The sequence below is a fragment of the Galeopterus variegatus genome, unplaced genomic scaffold (genome assembly GCF_000696425.1).
Source record: "Galeopterus variegatus unplaced genomic scaffold, G_variegatus-3.0.2 Scaffold5494, whole genome shotgun sequence".
Taxonomy (NCBI): Eukaryota; Metazoa; Chordata; class Mammalia; order Dermoptera; family Cynocephalidae; genus Galeopterus; species Galeopterus variegatus.
Genome location: NW_007731605.1, coordinates 71,874 through 86,160, shown reverse-complemented (window position 1 = coordinate 86,160; position 14,287 = coordinate 71,874).

Below are 14,287 nucleotides of genomic sequence, written 5' to 3'. Positions count from 1 at the left end.
AAAAACTCTCTAGTTCATCTGCAAAATGCCCTTTCCAATACTTGAAGGCTGAAAATAATTCTCACTATTAAGGAAAAAAAATATTTTTTCTAAATTTTTGTCATGGGTGCTATATAATTCTTCATTAATTTTACTTTGCCTAAGATCTTCATAAGTTTTCAAATAATTTTTTATTGTTAGGATTCAAAAAAAGGAATGTGGAATTCCGTTAGAGATTAGTACATGTAGAGAAAATTCCATTGAATTTTCTATATTTTGTAATTAGTGTTTTATATGCCAATTTTAAAGCCAGAACTTTATTATTGCCTGATATACTCTTAGCTACTTTTCCTTTCAAATCATCTATTTTCTTTGCTTTTGGTTTACAAGTCATCTCTATCCCATCTAGAAATTTCTTACAAAGTGAAACACTGGTTCTTTTTAATTCAATTCTGTATTCTCATGTTTCTATTTTAGCATTATTTTGAAATATTATAAACTAGACAATAATATGTAGATTAGATGTTCTAGACAAGTTTGATGAGTACACTTTTCTTCTAAACAAATTGTTCATAAACTTTTCAAGTAATGCATTTCTCCAAACTACTCCCTCCATTTCTTGACTCAATATGCTACCTCTATATCTGTTGGATAAAGCTTTCCCAATAATCATTTATCTTCTTATATGTAATTTAAATGTTATTATGGCTGTGATATATTAAATCAAATCTGAAGATATTAATTCAAGAAATGTATCTCCTCTTAATCCTAACTATTAACTAGGCTTGTAATATCTTGTAACTACATTTTCTTAGACTCATGAAGGCTGTGTGGTATATGGTCATTATAATTTTTACCAAATCCTTCTAAGCACTTCTATTTTTTAACCCAAATGTTGAAATTAGTTTCAGCACTACCTTAAATATCCATATTTCAAAGGATATATTTAAGCAATTCTGATCTTCCTAAAGCGTAAGGAAGAGGTACGTTCAGTTTATATCTAAAATTCTTACCGTTTTTCCAAGGTGAAGGTCAAAAAGTGAAGGTGGAGCTGGGTGGATGACAGTCTGCCTGCTTGTGTGGCTGTTTTTATACTGCATTTAGTGACATGCTAATTTTGTGGCTTGAAATAAAATCACTAGAGGGTTTCCATTCCAAGAAGTCCCAATGATTAGAAAGTGATTTCTGACCATTTTCTGCCCCCAGAAATTCTGGGGAGCGCTGTAACAAAGGAGTGATTCACAGGCTAATAAAGGAAACCTGTCCAGGAATTGCAATGACTGGACAACAGTGACACTCTGGCCCAGTCCTCAAGTTTTTGTAGACACAATTAAGTCTCTCTAGGGCCTAGTGAGGATGTAAGATTTTGGTTGTGAGGTAATCTATGCAAACACCAGATACACAGAAGGGATTTAAAGAGGATACAATTTCAGGCTAACCTGAGCAGTTGTTAGTGCTTTATGCCGCAAAGGAGAGACTGACAATGTAAGAAGTCTGTGATGATGTCTTAGTCACATAAGGCAAACTACTTAGCATCCAGGGCCACTGGATTTGGGAAAAATGAATCATTTGGTTTAAACCAATATTTTACACATAAGATAACTGAACCTTTCTTTGTAATAGAACAACTCAGAGAATGAATTGGTACAGCTGGTATACAAATTTTGCAAAATGTCATGAAGCTTTATTTACCTGATAAACATTAAATATCTTTTTTCTATTTCAGGCATAATAACTATAATAAAAATGATAGCTATTTTTTACTTAGTGCTAAATCTATACCAGGCACTATGCACCTTACAGACATCATCATGTCTAATCTTCACAAAAACCTCATGAGGTAGCTCTCTTCTCCATATTTAGATTGAAGAAACCAAGACACTAAAAGTTTAAGTGACTTGCTCAACATTGTATTGCTTGTTAATGACAAAAATACCACTCAAACCCAGGTCTGTCCATCTACATGTTTCTATTTGATCACATGTAAGTCCCAGAGCTCATGTTTTAACCCTCCCAAGATTTTGTTATAAAATTTGGATATCAATATAGCATTTTGGTTTAAATGTACAGAATTTGATTATGCCTGTGTTGTAGGAATGGGGCATCTGCACTGTGTGGGCAGGGGAGACTATCATTAAGAAAGTGCCATTTCTGTTTGGCATTTAAAAAGGAGTAAAATTTTGAGAGATAATTAAATGGGAATAAATTTTTTTGACCGAAGGAAATGTAGGAACTTGAGGAGCAATGTACCAAATTTGTGGATACATAGAGGGTACAGAATACAAGCTACTGTTGCAGAGGTTTAATAGAGTCAGATCATGGATGCCTGTTAAGTTTCAGGTGTGTAGTATGAAATAACTGAGAAGAACAGGGGAAGATATTAGAGATTTGAAAGGAAGAGGAATTGCAAAACTTCTTGTATAATAACTCAAGTGATCTAGTAAAGGAGGTTGTTATATGATGTTATTGCAGTGGTCTAAGAGACATGACGATGACCTCAGGTAGGGAGATGCTGATGCTAAGCATCACAGGCAATGGAAAGGCAAATTTGTAATTAAAATACAAGAAATGTGAAAAATTGGGGAAATAAATTAATAGACTATGGGTGATTGAAAACTTCGTCATGGTCATGTTATAAACCAAGATATGAAATCAAGCCGAAATTAGAACTGAGTTAAATATTGTACATGGTAAGTTTGCAGATGTCCAGAAGGTGCTGTGAATTAAATGTGATGGTCAAGGGAGAATCATAAGGACAATTGTAAAGATGATTTTTTCCCCCAAAATTGAATAAATTTCCCTAGGGAAAGAGTGGCAGTTTAAAAACATAATTGCCCAAGAATAGAATTCAAGTATTCTCTGTTATTCAGGGGCTGGTAGAACCAAAAAAAAGAGGAAAAAAAAATACAGAAATACAGAGTGTTAGAGAGAAGAGAGTAGAGAGTCACTCTTTTCTCCTTAGTTCTTTGCATTGCTAGCAGAAGTAAGGAAATGGGGTCAAGAGTGAAAATGCTCCACAGATACAGACTGGGATGGAAACAGAAGAGATTATTGGAAATAGAAGTCATTATCTCTTAACTTGAGTTCACTCTAATTGGTTAAGAAGTAAGCATTCATGAGTAATTAAAAGCAACACATGTATACGGCTCTTCTGAGAAATTTAGAAGAGCGGGTAAGGAGACCTAGGAGATGATGCCTATGTGTACAGGGACAATCAGAAGCACAGAAGGTGTTTTCAAGATAGGGAAGACTTGTAGCTTAAAACAAAGAGGACAGTGGCGATAACGAGTTGAAATACATGGAAGGAGTGGAAACAAATTGATGGAGCAAGTTTCAGTAGGGTCAGGGTCACAGTCAAAAAAGATTAAGACCTATACAAAATGTACCAGTTTTCCTAAGACAGGAGAAAAAGAGGAGAAGATGAGTAAATATAATACAGATTTTGAGACATAAGGTGAAAAGTTGAAGTTAAATGGTCTTAATTCGCTAGTGAAGCAGAGAATGGGGTTCTCAGCTGACATTTAGAAAGTGCTTATGAGTTTTGGGATCTCTAAGTGTCATAAGCCGGATGCAGAAAGAAAAATACTGCATAATCTCACTTATACGTGGAATCTAAAAAAAAGACAAATACATGGAAAGAGAGAGTAGAATGATGGTTACCAGGAGTGGGAGGGACAGGAAAATGTAAGTCAAGGTGTACAAAGTTGCAGTTATGTCGGATGAATACATTTAGAGATCTAATGTACAGCATGAGGTCTATAGTCAGTAATATTTTATTGTACCATGGAAATTTGCTGAGAGTAGATTTTAGGTGTTCTTACTATAGGAATAAAAAGGTAACTATCTGAGGTGATAGACGTAATTTGCTTAACAGTAGTAATCCTGTCACTACATATATGTGCGTGAAAACATCATGTTGTGCATCTTAAACATATACAATAAGAAAGAGCAGAAATTTTTCGTTAATGCAAAAATAAAAATAAATAAAAAGATCCACAGGCAATAATCAGGACTTATATGAGATTAAATATTAGGGTTTTGGGTTTTTGGGTTTTTTTGTTTGTTTGTTTGTTTTTCCCCAAGCAGATACGTGGTACAAAGGTTGCAGCGAAATAGCAATAATTCAGGAGAATTGTTCTGGTTGGGGGGAGGGGTTGATTGTGATTGTGTTAAAATGACTAACCAAGACATATTTGTTGAACTCAGAAGAAAGAGCAGCCAGTAGTTGAGTAATACATCAGGATACCAAAAAGGGATTGAATGAGGAGAGATAGTAAAAAAGGCAGAGAGGAGGCATAATGAGAGTGAATAATCTCAAGAAGTACAAGATCAGAGCTCTTTATCAGGTGAGAACTTCAGCATTAGAAAGAAAAGAATTCCTGGATGGTGGTGAATAGACCCAAGGAATAGCCATATACGGATGTTAAATGTGTTGAAGGAAAAAAGTAAAATATATTCCATATTAAATATCTATATTTTGCCAGGCATTTTGCTAGTTGCCCAGAATGCAACAATAAGTAAAAGGCATAATTTTTTTAAGGAGGACCAGAAACTACACTTTTTTTTAATTCTTTTTTTTTCTTATAAAGTGACATGGTATTTACCTATAACCTACGCACATAAAAGGTACAATTCTTATCTTCAAAAACATCAGAGCCTTCATGGGAAAACAGATATGAAAACCTACATGTTATGAAAAGTGATAAATAGCTTAATAATGCTGTAATAAGGTACAATAGACAGAAAGGCAATACCTAGTTCACTTTAGCTGCTGGAAAGTAGAGGAAAAGAGAGTCCCCATGAGATCATGTGTCCTGAGGAACATCTTGAAGCCAGATGAAGAAGAAGTTGAAGAAGAGAATTCTAAGCTAAAAGTGAAGGAAGACTAGAGTCATGGATATGAGAAACAGGTAACTACAACTAAATCAAGTAGTGAGTCTGGATCATAAAGTGAAAGGAAGAGAGCGATGGAGATGAAAACACAGAAAGAGAAAGGGGTCAGACAATGAAGGGCAGAGCACACTGCACTCCTAAGGAATATGAATTGTATTCAGTAGGTAGTGGGGGTCTACTGGAGGGTTTTAGAATGGATAGTAACATTTAGAGAATGACTACTTCCAGATTAACTAAATCTAGACAAGTACAGATTTATTAAAATGGCCCAAGCTCATGTGTTTTTTTGCAGTGAGTGACTGTTCATCACTATTGTTTATAAAAGTACATAAGATGGAGGCAAGAAAGAAAAGTGAAGCCCAGAGAGGAATAGGGTCTTGACCACAGTAGAGGCTGAGGCAGGCCACAAAGTGCCTGACTCGGGCTCATTTACAGAAGCAGTCTCCAAGTTTCTTTTCTTCATCAGTGATTGATAGAAGTATTTGGCTGATTGTGTCTGATGCTACTTATTCTTATAATGCTCTTCTACTCCTCTGCGTGTGACAAATGTATTCAGGACTTAAGCACAGATTGATGCCCTTCTAAAGTAAATGAGCCCAGCGTAGACCTAATTAGTGATTTTTCTTCCTAACGTATCTTTCATTCATATCATGCCAGATCTATGGGGAAGCAAAGACACTCCTGATTGTCATAAATATTTTATATTGCTTAGAAAACCCAAGTCAATATCTGTTGTATGTTTGAATTATTCCACTGATATTCATTCTAAGACTATGTTCATATTGAGCCAGGAGGAAGCCAGGAAAAGAGATGATGAAATGACTCCAATGTCCTAAGTCCAACCAGGAAAGGCCCTGGCTTCCCAGTGTGCTTGTGGGTGTCAGTGCTGGGTTGCCAAGGCCATAGGCAAAAAAGTATGATTTCTAAGAAAAGGAATACAAAAGCAAGCATGCCAAACCTACTCAACATATCCTTTTTATTTTCTCAGCAAGATGCTTTACATATTGTGTAATAAATACAGCATTTCCTTGGAACTCTCTCACTGATTTTGAATTACATTAATCAGTATACTTACAGAGTCTATTGGGCCAGAAATGTAGGCAAAACCATGATCAGGGAAAGCATGAACAATACACTGGAGTAAGAAGCTCATCCAAGGAAAAATCAGAAAGCCAGAGATTTAAGACAAAATTAGGTTCTAAGAGCCAGCTAAGTATTGGAACACAATCAGTAAGGAACAAAGTTCCATGTGGGGAAACTCAGGCTTTTCCAATGAACAACTTAAGAGATGCCATTCTCATAGATTAAAATGAGCATAGATGAGGAGCAAGATATAATCAATGCAAGATGTCCTAAGACCATTTGTCACTGACAGAATTTGTTCAAAAAGAGCTCTTTTTTATATTAGGTGATGGATCTGAAATATGCACATGTGAGATTTGGGTGAAGCATGAAGGTAATAGCTGAAGCCATGTAAAAAACACCTTCAAGAAAGTGAGCAAATGTGAAAGCAGGATAAGGAGTATAATAAATGGGATAAAAAAATGTTCAGGAAATATGAACTGGAAGCAACCCTAGATATCATCCAAATGATGTTTTAAAGACATTTTAGAGAAGGGGAAATTTTGGACCTGAGAATTTGCATTATTTGCTTGAGATACTACAGCTATTTATTAGGGATAGACTGGTACTAGAAACCTTTGTCTCTTGAGTTTACCTTTAATTTATAAAGGTAAAGAAGCATCATGGAATTTAAAAAATGTTTTTTAGGTAGACATCATGAAAGCATAAATCCCAAAACCTGATTCACAGGACATACTCTTCATTAGATCCTAATTGCTTTTACTTTTACATATAACCAGAAAATGTGCTAGACCAGAATTTCTTAACCTTGGCACTATTGACATTTTAGGCAGGATAATTCTTTATTGTGGGGGCTGTCCTGTTTATTGTGGGATGTTTAGCAGCTTCCCTGGCCTCCACCCACAAAATGCTAATAACACCAACCACCCAGCCTTCAGGACCAAAGTGTCTTAAGAAAACTCTAATGTTCCCTAGAAGGGAAAAATAAGCTCCAGATTTAGAACCACTGTGCTAGAAGATGCAAAGTGTCACACAATGATACAAAGATGAAGATGGAAAGGTCCCTGCTAATAAGCAGATAGTAAATATGCAGCGACAGTTAGATTTTGTCATATAAGTAATTTTTCCACTCCACAACCTTAATATCATTCTTCCTACTCTCCTGTGCCATAAATCCCCTTCAGGATACCAAATATTGAAATACTTGATTCTGCCAGAAACCAGGAACTTCCAATGATCTTGTCAAATTTTTAACGCCCCTTAAGCCCCTTATGTCTATGTGTTTCTCTTTTCCCACTTTGAATTTCATGGCAATCGTTATTATCACACTGTTGCCGATATACTCAAATCCCTTACTTTTCTCTGACTTTACTATACTGGCTTAACTAAATCATCCCCCAGGTTAACCCGAATTCTATCTTTTGCCTTATGTGAAAGTGCCTGAGGAAAAAATATCCAACCATAATGATTGTTCTCACTTCAAATGGAAGGTCACTAGTGTGTAGTGTTTCTTAAAGAAGTCAAGCAGTCACATTATATATTTGCTTCCACTTTCTTAGACCATTATTTAATACTCAAAGCAACAACATCTCTTTCCCCATCTTCATGTTCAGCAGCAGAGGACGTTACTTCCTATTTTACTAAGAAAATAGAAGCAATCACAAGTGAGATTTTAAGTTTGCTTCAATATATCTTCCCCCAACCTACATCATTTTCATGTTCTCTCTTTGTTATTCTGCCGGACTTATTCCTGCTCTTAGCAAAGCCAAACACTACCCCAGTGCACTAGAAACCATTTCTTCCTGCCCACTCATGGAAATTGCATTGCATTGACATGTTTCCCTCTCTACTGGATTCTTCTCATCAAACTACACACATATGCTAATTTCTTCCATCTCAAAAAACATACTTCCATTCTTGTCCACTTTTCTTTGGTAACACTTCCCCATTTCTCTCCCATTCTTTGCAGGGGTGGGGGGAATAACTCTCTCAAAAGTTGTTCATACTTGGTAGTTCCAATTTCTCTCCTCCCATTTTTTTTCCCCTTGTAATCAGGTTTTCACGTCTACCAGTCTACAAAATTCTTTGAGGTCAAAATTGACATTTGGTTTTCTAGATCCTATGGTCATTTGTTGGTCTTCTTCTCACTTCTCTTATCAACAGCATTTGACATTTGTGACACTTTCTTTGCTTGGCTCCCCTTGTTTTTGTCCTACCTCTCTGGCCACTCTTTTTTAGACTCACTGATAATATTTCCCCATCATTGAACATGTGATGAAAAGGTGACCCATGGATCAGTTCTTGGAATTCCCTTTTCTGTCTGTATTCACTTCCTTACTGAACTTATTCAGGTTCATGTTTTTAAATTATCACCAGATCATGACTATTATTTAGCTCCAAGTCTAACCTCTACCCCGAATTCTAGAACTGTATATCTAACAGGTTAATCACTTATCTCTTTGTCTTAAAAGGGAATCTCAAGGTTAACGTATCCAACACTGAGCTCCTGATCTTCCCACAAAACCTGCTCCTCTTATAATCTTCTCTATCTTGGTAAATGGAAATTCTATTTTTACAATTGCCCTTCAGTCACTCAGGCCAAAAACCATGTAGTTAGCCTTGACTCCTCTCTCTTTTCTTACACGCAATGTCTGGTCCATTAGCCGATCCCTTTGGCTCTATCTTCAAATGGTATTTAGTGTCTAACACTTTCACCACCTTTGCAGCTACCACCATGGTTCAAGCCACCATAATCTCCTGTGTGGGGTATATGAAAAACCTCCTAATCGGTTTCACTGTTTCTTCCCTTCATGCTCCTTTTAAATGAGATGCCAGGGTGATGCTCTTAAATGCAATTTGTACTTTGTAATATTTCTCTCCTCTACATACAAAAAATCTTCCAATGGTTTCCTGGTATTCACAGATTAAAATCCAAAGCCATTAAAATGACCTAAAATACCTTACATGACTTGGCCCCTTGTTGCGTCTCTGAACTAATGACTAAATCATGTTCTATGACCTTTTGTCTTCTTCCTCTCTTGTCCTGTTGACCTCTTTAGTGTTTTCTTGAGAATGCTAGGCTAGCGGCCACTTGGGAGATTTCTCTTTGCTGTTTCTTCAGTCTGGAATGCTTTTCCCAGATTAAAACTATAGAACATTCCCTCTTTTTCTCAGGACTTAACTAACCTTTTCCATTAGACTTTCCCCAATGTTACCCCACACTCCTCCTGACATGTCTTTCCCCACTTCCTTTATTTTATTTATTTATTTATTTTATTTGATCAATATACAATGTGGTTGATTATTGTGACCCATTATCGAAACCTCCCTCTCCTCTCCCTCTCCCCACTCCCGCCCAATGACTTCTATCTGTTCTGTTTGCTTCACGCTTGTCGTAACAACCTCAAGGAATTGTAACTGTTGTGTCTTCTTCCCTTCCCCTCCAGTTTATTTGTGTATTTCTTTATTTATTTTTAGCTCCCACAAATAAGTGAGAACATGTGATATTTCTCTTTCTGTACTGACTTGTTTCACTTAATATAATTTTCTCTAGGTCCATCCATGTTGTTGCAAATGGCAGTATTTCATTCTTTTTTATAGCAGAGTAGTATTCCACTGTGTAGATATACCACATTTTCCCTATCCACTCATCTGATGATGGATATTTGGGCTGGTTCCAACTCTTAGCTATTGTAAATAGTGCTGCAATGAAAACTGGAGAACAGGTATACCTTTGACTTGATGATTTCCATTCTTCTGGATATATTCCCAGCAGTAGGATAGCTAGGTCATATGGTAGATCTATATGCAATTGTCTGAGGAACCTCCATAGCATTTTCCATAGAGGGCGAACCATTTTGCAGTCCCACCAACAATGTATGAGAGGTCCTTTTTCTCCACAACCTCACCAGCATTTATCATTCATACTCTTTTGGATATTAGCCATCCTAACTGGGATGAGAGATGGTATCTCAGTGTGGTTTTGATTTGCATTACCTGAATGCTGAGTGATGTTGAGCATTTTTTCAAGTGTCTGTTGGCCATTCGTATATCTTCCTTTGAGAAATGCCCATTTAACTCTTTTGCCCCTATTTTAATTGGGTTACTTGTTTCTTTGTTGTAAAGTTGATTCAGTTCCTTGTATATTCTGGATTATTAATCCTTTGTCAGATGTATATTTGCAAATATTTCTCCCACTCTGTTCATTGTCCTTTAACTCTGCTAATTGTTTTTTTTTTTTTTCTTCTGTTCAGAAGATTTTTAGTTTGATATTATCCCATTTATTTGTTTTTCCTTTGGATGTCCAAGCTTTGGGCATCGTATTCATGAAGTCTGTGCCCAGCCCCACTTCCTGGAGTGTTTCTCCTATGATTTCTTTTTTTTTTTTTTTTTTGTCTTTTGTCTTTTTCCGTGTCCGGCAACAGATCGCAACCCTCAGTGTTGCCCCCGTACCGGACCGGGGACCGGCAACGGGATCGCAACCCTCGGTGTTGCTCCCGCGCCTCGCTCAGCCAGTGAGTGGGAACCGGTCTGTATGTGGGATCCGAACCCTCGGGCGGGAGCGCTGCCGTGCTTCCCAAGCGGCGCACTATCCAGTGCGCCACCGGGCCGGCCCTCTCCTATGATTTTTTAAAGAAGTTTTATTGTGTCAGGGTGTATATTTAATTCTTTAATCCATTTTGAGTTGATTTTGATACATGGTGAGAGGTATGGGTCTAGTTTCATTCTCCTATATTTGGATATCCATTTATCCCAGCACCATTTACTGAAGAGGCAGTCTCTTCCCCAGTGTATGGGCTTGGAGCCTTTGTCAAAGATCAGATGGGTGTAGGTGTGGGTTGTTTTCTGGATTCTCTATTCTATTAAATTAATCAGTGTGCATGTTTTTATGCCAGTACCATGCTGTTTTGGTTATTATAGCTTTGTAGTATAGTTTAAAGTCAGGTAGTGTTATGCCTCCAGCTTTATTTATTTTGCTCAGAATTGCTTTGGCTATGTGTGTTTTTTTGTTATTCCATATAAATGTCTGGATAGTTTTTTCCAATTCTTAGAAAAAATGTCATTGGAATTTTGATGGGGATTGCACTGAATTTGTATATCACTTTGGGTAGTATGGACATTTTCACAACGTTGGTTCTTCCAATCTAAGAGCATGGGATATCTTTCCATCTTCTTGTGTTCTTTAATTTGTCTTAGCAGTGGTTTGTAGTTCTCACTATAGAGGTTTTTCACATCCTTGCTTAACTCTATTCCTAAGTATTTTACTTTTCAGTGGCTATTGTAAATGGGCAAGCTTTCTTAATTTCTCTTTCTGCATGTTCACTGTTGGTGAACAGAAATGCTACTGATATTTGTGTATAGATTTCATATTCTGCAACTTTGCTGAAATCATTTATCAACTCTAAGAGATTTTTTGTAGAGGCTTTAGGCTGTTTAATATATAGGATCATGTCATCTGCAAACAGGGACCGTTTGACATCATCTTTTCCAATCTGGATGCCCTTTATTTCCTTCTCTTCTCTGATTGCTCTGGCTAGTACTTCCAACACTATGTTGAATAGGAGTGGTGAGAGAGGGCATCCTAGTCTAATTCCTGTTCTTCATCCCATTCAGGATGATATTGGCATTGGCTTTATCATATATGGCTTTAATGATGTTGAGATACTTTCTCTCTGTACCTAACTTGTAGAAAGTCTTTATCATGAATGAGTGTTGAATTTTGTCAGATGCTTTTTCAGCATCTATAGAGATGATCATATGGTCCTTGTATTTGATTTTATTGACATGGTGTATCACATTTATTGATTTGCATATGTTGAACCAACCTTGCATCCCTGGGATGAATCCTACTTGATTATGGTATATAATTTTGCATATGTGTTGCTGTATTCTGTTAGCTAGTATTTTATTGAGGATTTTTGCATCTATACTCATCAAGGATATTGGCCTGTAGTTTTCTATTTACTTGTATCTTTACCTGGTTTTGGTATCAGGATTATGTTTGCCTCATAGAATGAGTTTGGGAGAATTGCCTCTGTTTCAATCTTTTGGAATAGTTTGTATAGAATTGGTGTCAATTTCTCTTTGAATATTTGGTAGAATTCTGCTGTGAACCCATCAGGTCCTGGGATTTGTTGGGAGCCTTCTGATAACAGCTTCAATCTCTTTTATTGTTATTGGACTGTTCAGATATTCTACATCATCTTTGCTTAGTTTGGGTAGGTTTTATGTGTCCAGTAATTTATCCATTTTCTCCAGATTTTCAAATTTGTTGGCTTATCATTGTTTATAGAAGTCACTAAAAATTTCTTGTATTTTTGAGGTATTAATTGTGATATCAACTTTCTTCATTTTAATTTTTGTTATTTGGGCCTTCTCTCTTCTTTTTTTAGCTAGCCATGCTGTTTTGTCAATTTTATTTATCTTTTCAAAAAAACCAACTTTTTGATTCATTGATCTTTTGTATTGTTTGGGGGGCTTCAGTTTCATTAAGTTCTGCTCTGATCTTAATGGTTTCTTTCCATCTGCTAACTTTGGGTTTGGATTGTTCTTATTTTTCTTGTTCTATAAGGAGCAGCATTAGGTTGTTTACTTGCCATCTTTCCATTTTTCTGAAGTAAGCACTTAATGAGATAAATTTTCCCCTTAGTACTGCTTTAGCAGTATCCCACAGGTTTTGGTATGATGTATCATTGTTTTCATTAGCTTCAATAAATTTTTTGATTTCCTGTTTGATTTCTTCTTGGACCCATATGTCATTAAGTAGAATGCTGTTTAATATCATGTGTTTGTATGGTTTCCAGAATTTCATTTCTTATTGATTTCTAATTTTAATCCATTGTTATCTAAAAACATACATGGGATAATTCCAATTATTTTGAATTTGTTGAGACTTGATTTGTGACCTAACATGTGATCTCTCCTGGAGAATATTCCATGTGCTGATGAGAAGAATGAATACTCTGAAGTTGTTGGATGAAATGTTCTGTAGATAACTTCCAAGCCTAATTGGTCTAGAGTGTTGTTTAGCTCTTGTGTTTCTCTGCTGATTCTTTGCTTAGATGATCTGTGTAATATTGATAGTGGGGTGCTCAGGTTCCCTACTATTATGGTACTAGTGTTTATCTCCTTCTTTAGGTGTAATAGAGTTTGCATTATAAATCTGGCTGCTCCAACATTGGGTGCATATATATTTATGATTGTTATGTCTTCTTCATGGATGAGTCCTTTTATCATTATTTAGTGGCCCTCATTATCTCTTTTTATGGTTTTTAGCTTAAAATCTATTTTATCAGATATAAGAATAGCTTCCCCAGCTCGTTTTTCATTTCTATTTTCATGGTATATCTTTTTCCATCCTTTCACTGTTAGTCTATGTGTGTCTTTATAGGTGAGGTGAGTCTCTTGAAGGCAGCATATAGTTGAGTCATCCTTTTTAATTCAGTCCCTTTTGAGTGGGGAATTTAATCCTTTTACATTAAGAGTTGTTATTGAAAAGTTTTGACATATTCCTAGCATTTTATTGATTTTTGTTTGGCTGTCTTAAATGTGTTTTGTTCCTTTTTTCTGATTTACTGTTTGTCTTCCATATTTGTTGGTTTCTTGGGTTGAAAATAAACTTTTTTTTTTCTCTTCATTGTTAGCATTTTTATTTTACTCAATGGTTTTGATTTTTCTTGAGTTTTTATGGCAGTGGCAGTTATTTTTCAGGCACCAAACCCAGTACTCCTTTGAGAATATCTTGTAAGGGTGGTCATGTGGTAGTGAACTCCCGCAGTTTTGGCTTGTCTGGGAAATATACTATTTTTCCTTAATTTCAGAAGGATAGCCTTGCTGGCTAGAGTGTTCCTGGTTGACAATTTTTGTCTTTAAGTATTTTGAATATATCATCCCATTCCTGTCTGGCTTTTAGGGTTTGTTATGAAAAGTTTGATGTTAGTCTTATTGAGGCTCCCTTATAGGTGACTTTATGCTTCTCTCTTGCAGCTTTTAAGATTCTCTCTTTGTCTTTAGTTTTGCCAATTTGACTATAACATGACTTGGAGAAGACCTTTTTGGGTTGAATACATTTGGGGATCTTTGAGCTTCCTGAATCTGGAGATCTGTGCCTTTTCCTATACCTGGGAAGTTTTCTGCCACTATTTTGTTGAATATGTTTTCAATGCAATCTCCTTTTTCCTCCCCTTCTGGAATACCTATGACTCAGATATTTGAGCCCTTAATGTTGTCTGATAGCTCTGTTAGATTATCTTCAATGTTTTTAATCCTTTTTTCCTTTCCTTTTCTTTCTTTTTTTTTTTTTTTTTTTTTTTTTTTTTTTTTTTTTTTTTTT